Below are 20,743 nucleotides of genomic sequence, written 5' to 3'. Positions count from 1 at the left end.
TGGCTTCCCTGGCAGAGCAGAGTCAGACAAAACCTGCTCAGAACACACAGACTGTGCAGGTTGTGTCTCTCCTTCACAGCAGAAGTCACGACCAGCACCATTTCTCACTATCTGTAGCCATTCATACCGCAATCTGCCAGAGGGGAAGAAAGGGAAGCAGTTCACTGACATCATTATCACTTGCTCAGCAATGTGGACTCCTCCTCTAAACTGGCTTTCTTGTCTGCCAAACACGGCAGCCAAGATAGCTCCTGCACTGAGACCAAACCAAAGAAGAGAGGAATTTAAGAAAAAAAGTTAAAATCCTCCTAGACAGCAAAGCCCACAGTGCTCTGGGGCCACATCCAATTAACTTAGAGCCTCTGATGTCAACAGCTTCCAAGGCTGGCATGGTGCATTCACAAACACATTCCAGGAGAGTCAACATGATCTGGTGTTGACACAGGCCCATAACTGTCAGAGGCAGTAATTTTCAATTTATGGATGTCATAAAGCCTTGGCAATATGATTGCTACAATGTGTGGTGTGTTTTTGACAATAAGCAGGAGGTGGGGAGTTGGGAGTACGGGCTCTACATTTGGCCAAGGACATGGGCACATGAGGGCAAATGTGTAGTGACTTCTGCTATTGCAAAGGAACTGCAATAGTAGTTCCAACAATGAATTTAACAATGTTATGTGGTTCTGTACTAGCAAACTCTAGACTTCTGCATCAGACCAAAGGTCATTACTTATTCAAGAAACATTGATCACCGCCTATCATGTGCCAGGCAAGTAGTGAAGAATCAGCACAATGGAAGCACAAGAAATGGAGGTAAGTTTACCTCCAGGGGACTCAATAAATGTTAGGTCTCCTTGCTTCCAAGAACCCTCATGGAGGAACAATGAAGGAAGGAAAAAAAGGAAGGATAATGAACACAGTTGTCATCAGCCTTTGCTCCTATCACCTCAGGATTGGAGTGTTCACAGATGCAGGTTTGGGACTGATTCATGTGGGCTGCAATAGCAAGAGTAATTCGTTCACTGTCTGAGACCCAAAGACAATAATGGGCCTGATTATTGACCAAAATAAAACATAACCAAAAATATTCGTCATTTATTATCACTTATAGACCAAGGCCAACACTTGGAGGTCCTCAGAGTCTAGGATTTGAAAGCCCAGGCAATGTGGTCCCAAGCTGGTATAGAAGAGTACCTGGGGTTTTTGTGTGCGTGTGTGCATGTGCACATGTGTGCATATGCCCACGTGCTGGTCTGAATCTCTCCAAATAGACCCCTATGGTTCTACAAAGCAGAGGTAGCCAGGTCATTGAGAGCTATGCAATCAGCAAACACTTTCTAAACACATAAAGGGTGCCAAGCTGAAACAGGGGGCTAAAGGGCAAACTGTGTGGCTCTCAGAAGTTAGTGTACATGTGCTTAAAAATAGAGAGGAGAGAACTTAGATTCATATTCACACACTCATTTTTAGGCTATTCCAAGCAGGAAAGGCTTTTATCTTTAACAAAAAAAGAAAAAGAATAAAGGTTACCACTACCTATCAGAATGGCTAAAATCCAAAATACTGACAACACCAGGGAAATGGAGCAGCAGGAATTCTCATACACTGTTGGTGGGGATGCAAAATGGTACAGCCACTCTGGAAGACGGTTTCTTATAAAACTAACCATACTCTTACTATACATTCTAGTATTTGGAATATATATTCCAGTATTCTTGGTATTTACCCAGAGGAGTTGAAAACAAAAACTTGAACACAGATGTTTTTAAGACAGCTTTATTAATAATTGCCAAAACTTAGAAGCAACCAAGATGTCCTTCAGTAGGTGAATGGATAAATAAACTGTGGTACATCCAGGCAAGAGAAATATTATTCACCAGTAAAAAGAAATGAGCTATCAAGCCATAAAAAAGACATGGAAGAAACTTAAATTCATATTACTAAGTGAAAGAAGCCAATCTGAAAAGGCTACATGTTATATGATTCCAACTATATGACATTCTGTAAAAGGTAAAATTATGGGGACAGTAAAAAGATCAGTGGCTGTCAAGGGCTTAGGGGAAGGGAGGGATGAATATGTGTAACAAGAGATTTTTAGGGCAGTGAAATTATTCTGTACAATATCATAACGGTGGATACATGTCTTCATACATTTGTCAAAAGCCATAGAAGGTACAACACCAAGAGTGAATTCTAATGTAAACTACGAGCTTTGATTGATAATGATATGCCAATGTTGGTTCACTGACTGTAACAAATGTACCATTCTGCTGAGAGATGTTTGTGGTGGGGGAGGCTGGTGGTCGGCAGGGAAGGGAGTAAATGAGAAGTCTCTATACTTTCTATTCAATTTTGCTCAATTTTTGTGAACCTAAAACTCTAAAGAATAAAGCCACAAACAAATGAATAAATAAGAGAAAATGGCATTCCAACCTGTGAACACTTGAAGAAAGGAGTGGATCTGATAAATAAGTTTCTCAGTTAAGGCCCTGATGAGACTTCTTAGGTTCTTTTTGACATGGAAATATTGTGCATTTTTAAAAGTTTATTTATTTATTCTGAAAGAGAAAGAGAGCAAGTGAGAATGAACAGGAGGGAGAGATAAAGAGAGAGGGAGACAGAGAATCTCAAACAGGCTCTGCGCTGTCAGCACAGAGCCTGATTTGGGCCTCAAACCCACAAACCATGAGGTCATGACCCGAGCTGAAATCACAAGCTGAACGCTTAACTAACTGAGCCACCCAGGTGCCCCAGAAATATTTTACATTTTTATGCTATTATTTATTCTGTATGTGAGTATATAGCCATATTTAGAACTGGGACAGTGGCTCCAATGAACTTGTATCCAGCCCTAGGAGCTGGGCCATTACTTCCAACCCAGGAGCCAGAGGAAGTCTACACAGGGGAGCTGGTGCAGACAAGGAAGTCTACACAGGGGAGCTGGTGCAGCTGGCATGTTCCACTGCCATGAAGAATTATGTCTAAGAGTGAGAATGCTTGTGGCACCTGGGTAGCTCAGTCGGTTAAGCATTGGACTCTTGATTTCAGTTCAGGTCATGATCTCACAGTGCTGAGATTGAGCCCTGTGTCGGGCTCTGTGCTGAGTGTGGAGCCTGCTTGGGATTCTCTTTCTCCTTCTCTCCCTCCCCTTCATTTCCCCTGCTTACGCTCACACTCATGCTCTGTCTCAAAATAAATAAATAAACATTTTTAAAAATCTTTAAAAAAGAGAGTAATGATGCTTGACCAGGCACAGGAACAGTAACATGGCTGTGATATATTAAGTGAAAAAAAAGTATTTTGCAAAAGAGCATAAATGGGATGGTCCCAATTCTATTCAATCTTAGACAAAAGACATACCAGCTGTTAACAGTAGTTGTCTCAGATGATAAGCTAATGTGTGATTTTTATGTTCTGCCTTATGTATCTCTATATTCTAAATTTTCTATAATAGAGATGTATTATTTTTAAATCAAAGACATAAGAGAGAATGATCTTCCATCAACAGAGTTGCCATCGAAGGTCTGGGTTTATCAAGATGAAAAATGACCAGCTGGTAAACCTCCCTAACATCTGACCCAGAGTGAGCTTCTGAAGAAGGGTTGGGGGACATCTGGGTTAAAATTAAAACTGTGCACATGAGAACATAAAACCATGTGCTGTTTTTAAGTTGTTTTTAAGTCAATCACTTGGGCCATAGCACTAAGGATCTGCCCAGTTCTTGTCCACTCCCAGGAGAAAAGAATCAAAAGAGCACAAGTATTTGAACATGGCAGGTTTTCCCATCAGGGCTCAACCTCTTCATGCATGGGAAGGAAAGGCTCTTTCCAAACCTGTAAAGGGCAAGCATGGTAGTGTCTGCAGCCCTAAAACAGATATAAATAAGACAACTGGAGTCATGGGCCTGAGGGTTCAAATCTTAATAGGTTGAGAGTAGGGAGGCGGGGAAAGGAGACAGAAATTAAATAAACCTGAACCACAGCCAGAAATCAAACCCAACACCTTCTACTTGATGTGATGGCTCTTCCAGGAGCCTGTTAACACCTCATAACTTAACTGACACCCACAAAAGAGACCCTTCCACAGCGGGAACATATGACAATCCACACACCCAGAAGTGATCGCAGTCTCTGGAGCAGAACAGACAATTCTTCCCAGAAAGGCTCAGCAGTGAAGAAGTAAAAGAATATAGGGACATTTTTTTAATGTCCCTCAACATTCCTGGGTGTGATTTGTCCATTCAAATCCTGGGAATGCACATTTTTGTATTTCAGTGAAGAGCTCCTCTTTGATATGTGAGATAGTGGGTTTCTAAATCCCACCTGGGAGGCTAGATGAGAACTTGAGGATGGGCTGTGAGTTCCTACCAAGAGCTGCTGGGCCACTGAGGTGCTGTCACCTTGGGTACCTTTAACATAATAAGAAACATCCTGAATCAAGGTCACAGCGGAGGTCAGGGGCTCAGCTGAAGGTCAGATCTGCAAAGTCAAGCAGGTGTCATTCCGAACATCCTGGGCCTTAAAAAAAAATTAGAGTTGAAAAATTCTCAGAAGTATTATGAATTGATAGATACCTCATTAGGGATTAGAGAAGTAGGGTTAGGATTAAGTATGTGTTATAAAACATTAAGTGGCCTTTCTAGATTTTTATGATGTATGAATAACATTGATATTCACATCTCCATTATCCTTCACAACAAAGCTATATGGTAAGTAATATTGTCATTACCATTTTATATGAAGAAACTAAGCCTCAGAGAAAATGCCTTGCCCAAGATGGTAAGCTAGTAAATGACAGATCTAGATTTGAACCCAGATCTGCTCTCTCAGCACTGTCCACTCTGCCTACCCTACAGCAGCTAGCAGAGGACTACAAAAGAACTTCCAAGCAGGACTTGGAATAGAAGCCTGGACAATCTGAGAGCCCTTCCAGAACAGGGATCATGCCCTATTTACTTATGTCTCAGGGGTTGGTATATGGAACACTGTCATCACATATGGTGAATGACGGAGGAAGAGCAGTCAGGAAGATTTGAGGCACCCAGAGGGACTCAGGGCCAGTTCAGAGACTGATGGCTTTGGGCAATTCGGTGTCTCATGATGGGCTTCATCAGAAGGGAAAGCAATGAAATTTCTTACAGCACCTCTAAGAGTAGACATGGTATAGTGACTGCAGCTCTGGGCATCTGTGAACCTCCGTCCCTGACCTCTGCAGACTTTCAGAAACAATTTTTGGGCCACTTCTAAGGTCCAATCTTTCAGCTACTGAAGACTGAAGCAGGTGACATTTAAATTATTTTGTGTTTAAAGATAAGATCATACCTGTTTTTGAACTTATCAATCTAGAGTAGATATTTCTGTAAATCAATAAGTATATAGATCTTTATCACCATGGTTAACAGTTGTATTGTTCTCCACAATGTACAAGAAAGAACACAATACCTTATTTAACTGACACTCCATTGATGGTCATTTATGTTACTTCCATTTTTTGCTACTATAACCATGTTGCCGTGAACATCCTTGCAAAGATAGTTTCTGAACTTAATAGAGAGGATTGGATGGTCAAAAGAGAAAAGGTGACTTTCAGCCCAGGGAGGAAGATTATGTTCCAGGCTTCCTGGCACATATGGAATTTGAGCTGGACTTGGTGGTCAGATAAAACTTATGAGGTGAGGATGGGGAAAAAGGCAATCCAAGTAGACGACTGACCTAGGGCAAAGGCAGAGAGCTGGAAAAGCATGGATTGTGCGTGGGGAAAGAGAACATTGTACAATGAGCTTAGAGCACAGAAGAGATGAAATGGAGGGGCTGGAAATAAGATTCCCAGGTAGGTTTGGACAAGACTGAGGAAGGCTTTGACTGAAAGAGAAAGGGATCTACTATTGTAGATCAACAAGATGGTTTCATGTTGACCCATTCATGTTAGATATCATCTTTCCGGGCCTTAGTGCTAAATGGGTAACTCAAAGTCAATTCTCCTGTTAATGGTAATAAAGGAAAAAGAATGCCTTTGATACCAGATTGGAAGATTGGAAAAGAAACTTCACAGAATCAGAAGTTCTGTGAGATATGCATGGAATCACTTAACATGCAGTAAGTGTTCAACTAAAGGTTAATTATTAGTATGCATAACCACAAGAAGAGGTCATTTTGAAATTCTGGGATTATGCAGTTAGAAACTTAGCTTTTTTCATGTTGACTTTGTTCTCCCTGCATTTGTGTTTTTAGTTTCCAATAAAGTTGCAGGGGGAGAAGGCAAGCTTGCTTCAAGGAGAGAAAAGGAGAAACCCCACACATTCAAGAGGCTACTGGAACTAGTTTTCAGATTGCTTTATGTCTTTAGTATTCAAATCCCCACTATCTGATCATCAAATTCATTGCAGTGTAAACGGGTCTATGATTTTTTTCTGTGTTTGGAGTTTATATTAGAAATTAAGATTTACTGCATCTGCAGACCATTTTTAGCCTTTTTATGAAAAAAGTGGAGGCAATAGAGACCCACTTGTCCAATGTGTCATTTTAAACACGGTGGGCAAAGCGGAGGGTGGCAGCTTTATTTATCACCACATGCTCACTGGAGTGCTGGTAAATGGAATTGCTTGCTCTGCCAAGCACACAGGGAATAAGCACAGCAGTGAGGCTGGGTTTTTACAGCAGCTCTGTGATCTTGAATTATGAAAGGATTAGACAAGGTTTGAGAGAAGGGAGGCTCTGTTGTTTTTCTTCCCTCTTTTGTGAAGATTTGAGGGTGAAGAAAAGCCTAGAATAAAGATAATAAAAAAAAAAAGCCCACCAGATGATGCTCATTGGAAAATGGGTTGGGAGATTTCAGATTTATTCCCTCTGGTGATTTGCCAAGTCAGAAATCATGATGCAAATAATGACTTCTCTCTCTGGAGTGAGGAATTCATTAGTGTTAGACCTAAAGTCCTGCTGGGGCCCTGAAGCACTTGCTTTCACAGCCAACCTTACAGGCCACACAGTATTCCATTCCATGAATTTGAGAGTTGAAGCCCTTGTCTGTTTAATGACATTACTGATAAGTGAACTGTATTTTTTGGAGATGCTTATCTTTTCTCTTTGCTGCCAAACTGTGTCAAATCCAACTGACCTGCAAGCCAATAGCATTTGGATGTTTTCTTCATGAAAGATGTTATAGATGCCACTAGTACCATTTCTAGGCCAATCCTTTTCTTCTCTTTGCCTGCTTAACCTTTAGAGCATGCTCCCAGGTTCCTCTCTGATCTTCCCATCATCCTTGGGTGCTACCGCAAGGCATGTGCCTGACAGAAGCCATCTTCCCAGAAACCTTATTCAAAGGCTTCAGTGTAATGGGAGGCTCTCCCCTTGCAGATCCAACCTTAGCTTATCTCTCAAACCTCATTGGCAGCCACCAAACTCCTTGAACAAGTCATGCTCTACCTTATTTCCCTTTGCAAAGACTGGTCACTTGGGAAGAAATACCCATATGTTAAGGTCAGCAAGGGCTGTCATAACCAAATACCATAGACTGGACAGCTTAAACAGACATTTATATCTCACAGTTCTGGAGGCTGGAAGTTCATGATCAGGGTGCCAGCATGGTCAAGTTCTGATAAGGACTCTTTTCTTGGCTTGCAGATGGCTGCCTTCTCACTATGTCCTTACAAGGTGTAGAGAAATCGCTTTCTCCTCCTCTTATAAGGAAACTAATCCCACCCGGAGGGCCCTCCCCTCATTACCTCATCCAACTCTACCTCCCAAAGGCTCTGTCTCCAAATACCTTCACGTTGGGTCTTAGGGCTTCAACTTATGAGTGTTGCAGGGACACAAACATTCAGTTCCTAACACCATTCCACTATCAAATAGGCTTTGCTTCAGGACTTCACTTAAATGCTACCTCTGCTGGGAGTATTTCCCAAAATGCCCAAGGCTATGTTCTCATGCATCATCCTGTGTTTATCATGGTACTTCTCACACTGTAATGCAACTGTTGGTATACCTATAGGTCTTCTCCTGCCAGGCTGAACTCCTTGAGGGCAGAAACTGAGTATTATTCACTGATGGATCCCTACTACTCAACATAATAACATGCATACAGTAAGCATTTTAACACCTGTTGCCTGACTGCATTAGTCAGGATCATACTAGTTGTTTCAAACAACAATAAAATGTAGGACAAAGAAGTGTATTCCTCGTACATATAACAGCCCAGTGCAGTTGTTTGGCAAGAAGCATTCCATGGGGTGATTCAGGAACTCAGGCTCCTTCCACCTGTGGCTCCACCAACCCCTAACTAAGGCTTTAGAGTGCTATTCTAGTCAGCAGATGGGAAAGAAAGGATGGAAACAACATACCTCTCACCTAATCACTTCTGCCTGGAAGTGACATGCTTCTCTTCCAATCACATCCCATTGGTAACAAGTGGCTCCAGCCATATACAAGAGGGGAGAGGGCAAGGGGAGCAGACTGATAAATATGGTCTCTGATGGGCAGTTGCTTCCAAACAATCACTCCATATTACGGAATGAATGAATAAATGAACAAACAAATGAATGACATCAGAGACACAGTACAATGGAAAGAACACATGAATGTTGGGACCAAGAGGCAATATATTAAATCATCCAACAACCTGATTTTATAGGAGAAGCAAGAGATTCAGAGGAAATGACTGGCCCCAAACTGTTTAGTGGAAGACCTGGGGTTTGAATTCAGGTAACCTTGGTTCTTGCCCTAGTTTATTGAATGGAAAAGCCACCCTCCCCCACCCCTCACCTCTCTGAACTTCAGCTTTGTCATCTGTAAAATAGTATTGTGCTAAATGCTTCCTAAGATCCAGTCCAGAAAAGGGGCCACAACCAAGATCTTGAAGGTTTGTTCTGAGAATGGTATAGTTCAGGTCCCTGGGATCACACTTGACAGCCAAGAAGTAAAAATGTGATCTGTTGATTGGTTGTTTGACTGAATATCCTCTGTTGATCAGAAATAATCCTTCAATGAAATGAACTACATTGTGAAGGTATTTAGAACAGGGTAACAGAACACTATCCTCATACCTTTATTCATCCATAATTAGCCTGGATTTGCACCTGAAGTCAGTTGAGCATGGCCTGAAGGTCTGTGCCACTCCTTAGGCAGACCTTAGACCATCACACAGTGAGAATGACAGTGAGACTGTTTCTCAGTTATTTGAGATGAGAATTTGACATCTGATGGTATTCTGATTCTTAACAGCAATCATGTTCTTTCTTTGTAAACATTTCTAACCATGCATTTCATGCTATTCAGATGTGCTCTAAATCTCAAATTTTAAAACAACTGGGTAGAAAAGATAAAAGAGGACTGAAAAGCATGCTAACTTCATTAGGAGCCTATTTTAGGAAATAAAAATAATAAACTTGAATGACAGTTTTCAAAATGAAGTTCAAATGGGGATAAATAAACTCAACTAATCATTTCTGAGAAGTTACTGTGAAACTTCAAATGTTTCTTAGCCCCAAGACTTTCTTTTAGCTATAATGACTTCCTAGACTCTCATTTAGCTAAATGACTTAGGCTTAAATTCTCAAAGTGCAAATCAATAAGAAAGTGTCCTAGAACTCTTACAAGTTTTTATTTTTGTTTAGACCATTACATTGCCTCCGGGGAAAATAAAAGGCATCCCCAAAGTTCTGAAACTTTGTATTCCCATGCATATGACTCAATAAACATGATCACAGCCTCCTTTATACCTCCCAAACTCCAGGTCCTCTCACTGTGAAATCCTGTTCTGACTTATATGCCTTACCTCCTGTCTTATTACCCTCCATATCCCTTGGGAAGAATATCCCCTTCCTGAGGTTGGCAAAAGGGTGGCATAGCAATGATGCTGCTTTGAGGGTTACCGGCAAAGCACTTCCTAGGCTCAATTTCACGAGGGAGGCCTCCCCACCCTCCCTCAGCCCCACCACTGCCATTTCACACAATGTACCTTCCACCCCAAATCTGGAGCACTGATCTATAAAGAAGAAAGGGAAAAGAAAGCTGTCTAAAGAGTCTTAATTCTTCTTCATGGAATAAAGCAACATGTTACTGTGGCTTTTGACCTCCAGGGGTTGGATTAGATGATTTTCCACATGGTTTATTGTGAAGGGTTTTATTGCACATTCACCTCACAGATCCCCCCAACAATTTAATTGCCATAAAAATAGCTAACATATGTGGCAGGTTTTAAAAATGTCCACCCGCCAAATGGATTTGCTTTCCGTGCGGCCACCCAGCGCTGGCAGCTTTTCCTCCACACACCTCACTAAGGTTCTAAGCAACAGGGTTAGAGTCACCCTGAGGAGCTGTAATGAATGTGGCTCTCAAAAGAGAGGAGACAGACTCCCTGCTCCTATGACCCTCAGAGACATGTCTTGGTTGTCATTTGTCTTTTTCTATGCTGGTGGGAGTTTTGTTTGCTTGTGTTTCTTCTTTGGGAGGTGACTTTTTAAAGAACATTCTGGGAAGGTGCATAGGGGGATGGGCTAAATAGGTGATGGGTATTAAGGAGGGCACTTGTTGGGATGAGCACTGGGTATTGTATGTAAGTGATGAATCACTGGGTTCTACTCTGGAAACCAATACTATACTGTATGTTAACTAACTTGAATTTAAATAAATAAATTGAAAAAAAAAAGAATATTCTCTGTGGAACATCAAAAGTTTGTATAGTCCTTGATTCCACGAACATAGAATAATCTAAAAGGCCCATGGTCACTGTCTTAGTGGGCTAGTCCATCATATTCTCCCAAGTGTTTTCATTTGTATGCCAGCAACATTACTAACCTATCTGTTAAAAATATAGAGAAAGAAATCTATCATAATCTACTAAAAGTAATGCAATCATTTTCTTAGTAGGAAGTCACATCCCATTAGCTAGTAACAACAATACTAAAAAAAAAAAACATGGATGCAGGGCGGCTGGGTGGCTCAGTCAGTTGAGCATCCGACTCTTGATTTCAGCTCAGGTCATGATCTCAAGGTTCCTGAGATGATCCATGCTGCCAGCACAAAGCCTGCTTGGGATTGTCTCTCTCCCTCTCCCTCTGCCTCTCCACCGCTCATGTGCATGTGTGCATGTGCTTGAGTGTGCTCTCTCTCAAAATAAATAAATAAACTTAAAAAAAAAAAAACCATGGATGCACTTCTCTTTACATAACAGATGCTACTTCTTAGAGTAAGGCTGCCTTCTGAGAATTCCTTCTAGTTAATTAATGTTCCTCTACAGACCCAATAACCAGGTATGATTTCTCCCTTGACTTGTCTTGTCACTTGCCATAGTGTCTCCTAGTTATTACTGGGCAATCCAAAAGGCATCTTCATAGAAGTCCTAGAACAAGCCTGTTAACAGCAGTCCCGCATCCTTCTTCAGTCATGGTACCCCCTTCAGCTGCCTATGACCCAGGCTGAAGAGGACACTGCCCATCAGAGGAATGCCATTGTATGTCCCTGGGTGCCAGCAAGATTTCTTAAGCTCCAGGTATGAGAAGAAAGTTGGGGAAGATCAAGCAAGCCCTCCTCCTGTCCTGTCCCCTCAGACCCTCACCTTATCACCTGTTTCAGGCCCAGTGAAGTCTCTCTTGGGCAACTCCATCAGCTTCTGATCTCAAAATTAATCCACAGGACCACAGAGGATCTTTCCTTTCTTTATCCTCCTGGCCCAACAGACATTTTTTTAAATCCCCTCCTCTTTCCCCTTTAGTAACAGCATCAGAGAGAGGAATATTGTTTTAGGAGCTAGTAGCAGAATTCATCTGGTGGAGACTTATTTTTTGTACACCAAAACATCTGGATAAGCCACTTTGGCTGTAGCAGATGGGCTACAGAAGATGGTCCATAGGAGATGAGCTGAATGAGACAAGAAGGTTTATAAAGTGAGAAGAAGTTTTGAGTTTCTAGGAGCAGTGCTGGAAGAAGATGGGGCCTGAGAAAGGGGAGAAACTAGGAGAAATGAGAAGAGGTGATGTGAAGAGATGACCCAGGAAGAGAGCAGGGAGCCTGTGACTCAAGAGAAGCCAAAGTGAGTGAGAAACCCCCAGTGCAGAATATGACAGATGGACTTTTTAGAATAGGAATAGCTAATCTTTTCAATATAAAGTTGTTTATTCTGTCATGGACACCAGTCTTATATTAAAAGGAGCTGAATTAAATCCATTCAATGAAACAAGCAGTAGGTTTAAAAATAATGAAGATCATTACTAATTAATGAAGACCATTTTAATTAGCTCAATATATCAAAACACGTCATATATATAGGCACCCAAATAAACTGAAATTCTTTTTTATACACAGCTATATATTGTGTATATACAGGCCCATATGTGGGTAAGAAATAGGGTTTAACTGCTTCTCTTTAACACAATCATTCTCACATACATTGCCTTAGCCAATGTTACTCCTACTCAGTACCTAGTGGGAATGGTACGGGGGAGAGGGGAAAGAAAATGAGTGTCTTCCGTATTTGTATAGCTATTAGATCTAAAGAGAGGATATGCAATGAAAAGCAATAATTCAAAAAGTCAGTGGAAGTGAAAAATCTGAGTATGAAACATTGGGGGTGGGTTAGTCAGTTGAAATCCAGAATGCCCAGTTAAATTTGAACTTCAAATAAACAGGTGACTTTTCAATATATATCCCAAATATACTTCTCCTTATACTAGATGTCTTGCAGTTTTATTTGCAAAAGCTGGCAAACCTAGAGTAGGGGGATGCTGAATATGTTAGCAGGAAAAACCATTTTAAATGGCACAGAAGAGTATGATTTGGGTACAGTGAACATCTGGGTTAAATAATATTGTATAGTTTCAAAGGTACTGAATTTAGAATCAGGTTCAAAGCCCTTTAACTATGAAACACATAATCTGAATATATCCTTGCAACATCAACACCAGCTATGAGACCATCAAGGAGGTCCTAACATGACTGTCTTACTGATATGTCTAAAAAACAGCTATTTTATCTTTCAAGGGAATTGCTACTTAGACTCTTAAGCTTAAAGAAAAACCAATTCCTAGAGAGGCAAGTCAATAGCCTCTCCTTTGACTTCCTACCTTTAGGATCAACAGAATGAAATGCAGCCTGGGGACCCTACCTACCGAAGACTGCAATTCTCAACTAGCTTAGTCACCAAATAACCAAATTGGAGGCCCTCTCCCCACTCTCCTACTACCTAGCCTTATCAGGCAACAATCATCACACTATTAAAATGTACAAATTTTGTTTTAAAAAAGATCTAAGCCATCCACAGAGGCAAAGTGAAACAATAGGAAATATTTTCCAATTAAAAAAAGGTTATTACAAAGGTGCTTAATAAAATACAAGGTAAATGCACTTAAATTCATAGCTTAAAGTGAAATGTGGGGAACCTATTTCATTTTTATTAAATCTGGATTTATTGCTTTGGTTTATTGGTTTATGTTCCCAGAATTTAATTTAGTCTCTAGATGATTTGCCCAAAGGTAAAGCAGATGGGTCAGCTGGGCGTTAGACTATACTAGCCAAGGGGTTGTGATATAGGTACTACCTCTGGCCCACGCCAGCCACTCCCAAACAAAACGCATTCCAAAAAATCTTTCCAACTCACTCCCAACTTCATCAGGATGAGCTTTTTATGAACATACCTGTGCTTTTTGCCTTTGCATTGGAACCCTACCTTTCTCTCTCTCATATTTGCAAACTTAAATCCTACCCATCCTTGAAGGCTCCTTGATGGCATCACCCCACTTCCCTAGCCTGTCAGCCCTCAGTGGGGGCTGCACTACTCTAAGGGGGCATTTTGAATATCTGTGGGGATGTTTTTCTGGTGTCGTCATGGCCTAGCATTTATATGTATATTAAACTACATACTGTTTTATAGAAATAATTTTCCTTTTATGTCTTCTTCATATTATAGCAGGAACATTATGTTGGTAGTGTTGATTTAAAAATTAGACATACAAGAAAAAAGTAAAGGACCAAGAGTAGCCATGACACTTCACTTCTGAAAATGGAAAGTACAGAGGGGTATTTACCCAGCCATATTTGGATTTATGATGGAACTGTAGACAATGATGCATCAGTCCAAAACTTGATAAACTAACAATGGAATAGAATAGACAGCCCCAAAATGGGCCTGTATACATATGGAACTTTGTATACTACAGAGAAGGCATGTCAAATTGAGGTAAATGGAGACAGTATTCAGTAAATGGAGCTGAGACCAAAAGGTTTCCATTTGGAAAAAAAACCGAGTCTCTACCTCACATAATATACAAAAATCAATTCCAGATGCATTAAAATTTTAAATAAAGAAACAAAACTTTAAAAAATATATATGAATAGGGGCAGTTATGTGTCTGACTTTGGCTCAGGTCATGATCTCACAGTTCATGGGCTTGAGCCCTGCATTAGTCTCTGCGCTGACAGTGTGGAACCTGCTTTGGATTCTCTCTCCCTCACTCTCTGCCCCTACTGTACTTGTGCTTTTTCTCTCTCTTTCAAAATAAATAAACTTAAAAAAAGATACACGTGAATATAATGTAGCCATGAAATAAAGAAGCTTTAAAAAGAAGTCATAAAAAGCATTGACTATAAAAGATTAATAAATCTGACTACATTAAACTTAAGTACTATATCTTTTTAAAATTTTTTTTGATGTTTAGTTTTGAGAGAGAGAGACAGAGTGTGAGCAGGGGAGGAGAAGAGAGAGAAAGACACACACACAGAATGCAGAGCAGGCTCCAGGCTCTGAGCTGTTAGCACAGTGCCTGATGGGGGCCTCAAACTCACTGACTGTGAGATTATGATTTAAACTGAAGTCAGACGCTTAACCAACTGAGCCACCCAGTCACCCCTAAGTACTTTATCTTAAAGAAAGTGAAAAGTTACAAACTGGGAGAAGAGGCTTGCAACTCATATAACTGATAAAGGATTACTATCATAGGTATACAAAGAACTCCTAAAAATCATAAGAAAAACACTAATAAGCTAATTTAAAAAATGAGCAAAATGTAAGACTGGGCTTTCCACAAGGGAAACTATAAATGGCCAATAAATATGAATTCTGACAATATGAAGTATTAGAAATAATGTAGATTTCTAGAATCTCTTATATGCTGTTGTGGGAATATAAATAAGACCAACTATTGTAGAAAACAGTTTGGCTTACATACTAACATTAAATATCCAAATACTCTAACAACACAACAATTCCACTTCTAGGCATATATACAGAAGAAGTCTTGGACACCTACACCAAGGAGTATGCATCAAAATGTCACAGCAGCACTTTTCAAAACAGCAAATATCGAGAAACAACCCAAATGCCCATCAATAGGACAGTAAATGAGTAAGCCATGGAATGTTCACACAATGGCATACAACAATGTAGTTGAAACCAGTGAACCACAGTGACACGTGCAACAATATGGATGAATCTTAGAATTATAACATTACAAAAGAGATACATGTGAATCTTTTTCATAAAGCTAAAATAAAAATGTGTTCAAGAAACTCATATAGATTAAATGAAACTGTATAAAAATGGAAGCAAGACAACACCAAACATGGGATTCAGGTTTTGGTTAATCAGGATGAGAGACAGGAGGATGGTTTGGAAAACCTCTCCAGAGTCAGATGTAGATTATGGTAAAGGTCCTACCTTTTATTTTGAGTGGTGGCACCACTGGTGGTTTTTACTTTATTAAAAATAGCTAAATAAGCAGAAGACTAGAAGAGGACCATGCATGGACCAATAATGGAGATTGTGTGGTTGATCAAGGATTATGACTGATCAGTTCATGAACCTAAGGTTTTTTTTTCCTTAAAAAAAGAAAAAACATGGGGTGCTTGGGTGGCTCAGTAGAGTGTCCGACTCTTGATTCCAGCTCGGAACATGATCTCATAGTTCCTGAGATTGAGCCCCGCATTGGGCTCTGTGCTGACAGCATGGAGATTGCTCGGGATTCTCTCTCTCCTTCTCTCTCTACACGCCCCCCCCCCTTGACCTTCCCACGCATGTGCTTTCTCTCTCTCTCTCAAAATAAATAAACATTAAAAAAATAAAAAGAAGAAAAAAGGGAAGGAAAGAAGGAAGAGAAATTATGTGCATAGGATGCTATATATCGTATATAACTTTCATTTCAAAACAATAAAGAGGGCCTTGGAAAATATTTGCTATAAAAGGGAGAAGCAAAGTACCTAATACAGTTATAAACCGCTGCCCTAGCCAAATGCTGGTTTGTTTTTACTATAAACTCTGAACCTCTATGTCATATTTTACCACTCATGAGGCACTGCACATATTGTCTGGGTTGCAAATTTTTAATGTACTTATAGTATCTCCCCTAGACTGTAAGTTTCTTGAAGGTTCTGGATTCTCCACAAGGCACAGCGCCTTGGGTAAAGTAAACACTCACTAATTTGATGAATGAACAAATTGTACTATTAAATTTGATGCTTAAATTCTTAGAGAAGCAGGTTTAGTGAAGAACAACAGATAATAGCTCCTCCACTTTCTTGGAGTTTATCAGGCACTCTTAGGAATACAGCATCTGAAATGTCAGGAGAATGTCCACTCCTGGATGCAAACGTTCAACTTAATAGTTTTGACCTATAGTTATTTAAGCTTAAGATACTCTAATAAGAATCCCAAGGAATCTCAATATCTCCATTTATGTAACAAAAACTGTTAAAATGTATTAAGTACCTACTATGAGCCAGATGCTTTGTATTATCTTGAACAAAGAAATTATTTTGGTCCCTGTATTGCCAATAAGGGAACTGCAACTTAGTGAGGTTAAGAATCTTTTCCATGGCTATACTGTTACCATGGAAGGACAGGTATTTGACTTCAGATGGTTTTATGCTGAACTAGTAGCCTCTTTCAACTGTGTTATGCCACCTGGGGACCTATTTATGTCTTCATTCAGTTTTTTATTTCCTTGTTGCTGTTTTTGTTGCTGTTGTTGTTTTTAAGGGTACTTTACAGATAAAAGGCAAGGTCTGCAGGGTTCCATTTGCTGAGGCTAGAGAAGAATAAAATCATTTCTATAGTCACAGAAAAGGCAAAGAACCCCTCTATGCACAGAAGTCCAGAGGTAAGAAAAGCATTTGATGTGCTTATAAAACAAAATAATGTTATTAAATTATTCAGTAGGAGAAGGTGATTAAATCAATTGAAGTTCTACATCATTCTCAACTTCTACTACCACATATAGCAACCATCCCTTCAAAACCGTTTGGAGTCTCAGTCCCAAGACATTCCCCTACATTCAGGCAGCAAGAATCATTAAAATGAATGACAACACTTACACACCTGAGACAGAAACTCTGACTGAGGAAGCAAAGCCAGTGGGAATTCTGTTTTGCACAAGGAGATCCCCAGAGTAAAACCCTTAATAAAGAAGGGAGATAAAGTGCCTTGAAATCTTTGTAAGGGCCCTAGGAAGAGATGAGGGGAAGTCATTTAGGAGACTTGTTACAGACCTGGAAGAGAGATGGTGGTGGCAGAAAGCAGGGCAACAGTAATGGAATTTGGAGAGAAATATACAGAGTTAATATATTTCAAAGGCAGACTGTCAGATGTGTACTTATTGGATATGGGGAGTTTGGGAGCAGGAGGCTTGAAGGAGAGGCTGCGTTTCTGAGTTGGGTCTCCTAGTCCACCAGCACAGACCCTAGGAGTACATTCCACAACTTTCTGCAGAGAAAGCCTTAAAAAAGAGTACTGTACTTTTGAGACAATTGGATGGCTGGTTGTCAAAACCATCATGGATGGCTCCTGGTAGAAAAACAGTTTGGAGGCTTTGCAAGTCAGAAAATGTGTTCTGAGGCTGATAACAACTTTAAGAATATCATCCTTTGAGGGGCACCTGGGTGGCTCAGTTGGTTAAGTGTCCAACTTCAGCTCAGGTCATAATCTCACGGTTCATGGGTTCGAGCCCCACGCCGGGCTCTGTGCTGACAGCTAGCTCAGAGCCTGGAGCCTGTCTTTGGATTCTGTGTCTCCCTCTCTCTCTGTCCCTCCCATGCTTTCTCTCTCTCTCTCTCTCTCTCTCTCTCTCTCTCTCTCTCTCTCAAAAATAAATAAAACATTAAAAAAAATTGAAAAAAAAAAAGAATATCCTCCTCTGACCATTGACTTCACAGACCTTTCCCATTCAGTTTAAATGCTCAAATGAAGTGATGTGGGCACCAGCCCCAGCAGTGCATTCCACATCACACTCCAGTTGTGGGGAATACATTTTTCAATGGCAGTACCACAACTGTGTCTACTCCACTAATTCCTTTTTATAAACCATGTTATTGCGTTCTGCCTAATAAATTAGTTTGGATAATAACACCATAAACCTCAAAATAGAAACTATTCGATGAAAAGCAAGATATATGAAGAAGAAAACATATTAATTACTATATAAAATATTAATAGAGCTGGAGCTACCAGAGAAAAAAGATTAAGTCTCATTGAGGTTAAATTTCTCACCATCTGAGCGTGTATGTTCCCCGGTGTGGATTCAGCATACAATCTTTTCCAAACATCTTAAAAGATTGAACAGATGCCCCTAAAGGTCAGTGAACTACATTGCAAATTTGGCAGTAATTTATTCTTTTCTTCCCTATTTACAGATAAGAGGTGAGAGGTGGTAGAAAGAGGGTCAGTTCTATCATCATCAATAGACACAAAGGAACAAAAAAATCAAGCTGGACTCTAGAGGAAGCAAGGAATCTGAGCCTCTCAATCTGGCCATCCTGCAGAAAATGGCCTGGAATGGACGGGAAACAGAAATAATAACTTGGCAAATGGTTTTGCAGACGGTTTTCCTTTATTAAGGAAAATGTTAAATCAGAGCTAAGGTTGAAACACTTATAAATAAAGTGTTTACTAAGAGGAAGTGGCTATTTTTACAGGATAAATAAGAAACAATCATTTCCAATTAGCTTTACAAGAGAATGCCAATAGAGACGGGATCTGATCACCTCTTGTTTTGGCAAGGAGAAACATAAGCATATGAAGAACCAAACATCATGCTTTTAGCTCCTACACATTTTGCCTGAATGGAATTCTTCTACATGGTGAACATGCTGCCCTTTATGTAGCAAAATCCACCCTGAGTCAAAGCCTAAATCCTTTCAATAAGGCACTAAATCATTTCATTGCAACCACCAAATGCTTTCTTATTGCTAGGAATGGTACGATACACTTACTTTTTGATACATGCTCCAATTTTTCAAGATTTTGTTGGAAACAAAACGGTCCTTTATGACATTTTATAATATTCCACCCCATTTATTGCTTTCCAGAATTTCTTTCATTAATTAAAGGGCCTTCTTTCACTGCTGCCCCTCCCCCCAAACTAATCTATTCCCCAACTGCCCATCATAACTAAATAAAAGTCAGTCTATCACAGCAGCAGTGATGGTCATGCCAATTTCACAGTGTGATCTGTGCATTCATTTCATTTTGAAAATGACCCTGCCCTCCATCTGTCTAAGCCGAATGTCCTGCTTTTTTCAAGCCAGGCCTTGGGAACAGCAGCACATGAAATAAGGGGGAAGACATAGGATGGCATCCCTCTTGCCCCCACTAGCTGCCACACTCACAGATAGATACTGACACAAAGAGGGGACCCCAACTGATGCCTGAAGGGATCAGAGAAATTTGGGGAAGACAGTTCTTCAGTTTTTCATACATTTCCAAGAAACCATTTGAAGGTGAATGCTTTCATGATACAACTCTGAAACAGACTAAAGAGATAAAAGGCAATTTCCAATTCCCATGTTCTGTCATTTTACCTGGATTTAATAGCAAATTACCAAAGGTAACAGCTTAATACATAAGAATTTAAACTACATTAGGATTTTTAAATATTGAGTCTTGTGGATGTTAATTTTTTTTCCCAAGAGGTGTCAATCAGGCAGTCATAAAAGAGAAGGCACCCTATTTCCTGATTACTCAGGCACACTAGCTAGCATCCCTCAAATCATGTACCTCCTTTAGCTGAAGACCAGAAAAGACTGCAGCCAGAGATTGGGTTGGAAGAAGTCTTTGAGTAGGGTTATACTGGTCTTCCTCAGCTGCTTTCTCTGGAAATCTTGAGTGGCCCAGAGTCCCCCTCAATTCCTCTGAAATGGGTGGAGTTTGTCCTTTTGTCAGTACTCATGCAGTAGAAGGCTCCTCATCTGGTCCCATCCAGAAGAACACAAGTTTGACAAACTTCTCAGCAAGGGAGAATAATGTATAAATAGATGAAATCAGTTTCTTGATAGTATAGCATCCAGATGCCTTATTGAAATCTCTTTTTAGCTATAATAGGTGACTAGAAACTATGCTGCCATCCACCAATCACTTCTTAACATCTACTTACAGATGCATCTCAGGCCAGGAAGTTCACACTTTACTGCTCTAACCAAGGTGGCTTGTTTTTTGGGTTTTTTTTTAAATGTTTATTTATTTTGGAGAGAGAGAGAGAGAGAGAGAGAGAGAGTGTGTAAGTGGGGGGAGGGGCAGAGAGAGCGGGAGACACAGAATCTGAAGCAGGCTCCAGGCTCTGAGCTGTCAGCACAGAGCCTGATGAGGGGCTGGAAATCACAGACCATGACATCATAACTTGAGCCGAAGTCGGACGCTTAACCAACTGAGCCACTCAGGAACCCCAAGGTGGTTGTTCTAATGGGAAAATAACAACCAAAAAACCAACATACTAGTATTCCCTTAAAATTAAGCCCTTAAAGGGGAACCTGGGTGGCTCAGTTAGTTG

The 20,743-nt window shown here is 40.3% G+C and overlaps 2 long non-coding RNA genes across 2 annotated transcripts in view; one reads left to right on the top strand and one right to left on the bottom strand.

The window, feature by feature from the left end:
* LOC102899509 overlaps window positions 1–20,409 on the bottom strand; it is a 60,589-nt gene extending 40,180 nt beyond the window's left edge. The window contains exon 1 of the long non-coding RNA XR_006583345.1: window positions 19,975–20,409. This is a non-coding gene — a long non-coding RNA (uncharacterized LOC102899509). The remainder of the gene's footprint in view (window positions 1–19,974) is intronic.
* LOC123379186 lies at window positions 16,074–18,877 on the top strand. The gene is made up of 2 exons (XR_006583347.1): window positions 16,074–17,083; window positions 18,612–18,877. It is a non-coding gene; the product is annotated as an uncharacterized LOC123379186 (long non-coding RNA).
* Window positions 20,410–20,743: the final 334 nt, after the last annotated feature.

This window comes from Felis catus, chromosome C1, assembly GCF_018350175.1.
Source record: "Felis catus isolate Fca126 chromosome C1, F.catus_Fca126_mat1.0, whole genome shotgun sequence".
Lineage (NCBI taxonomy): Eukaryota > Metazoa > Chordata > Mammalia > Carnivora > Felidae > Felis > Felis catus.
The sequence above is the reverse complement of the archived record's forward strand: the minus strand, read 5'-3'. Positions and strand labels throughout refer to the sequence as shown.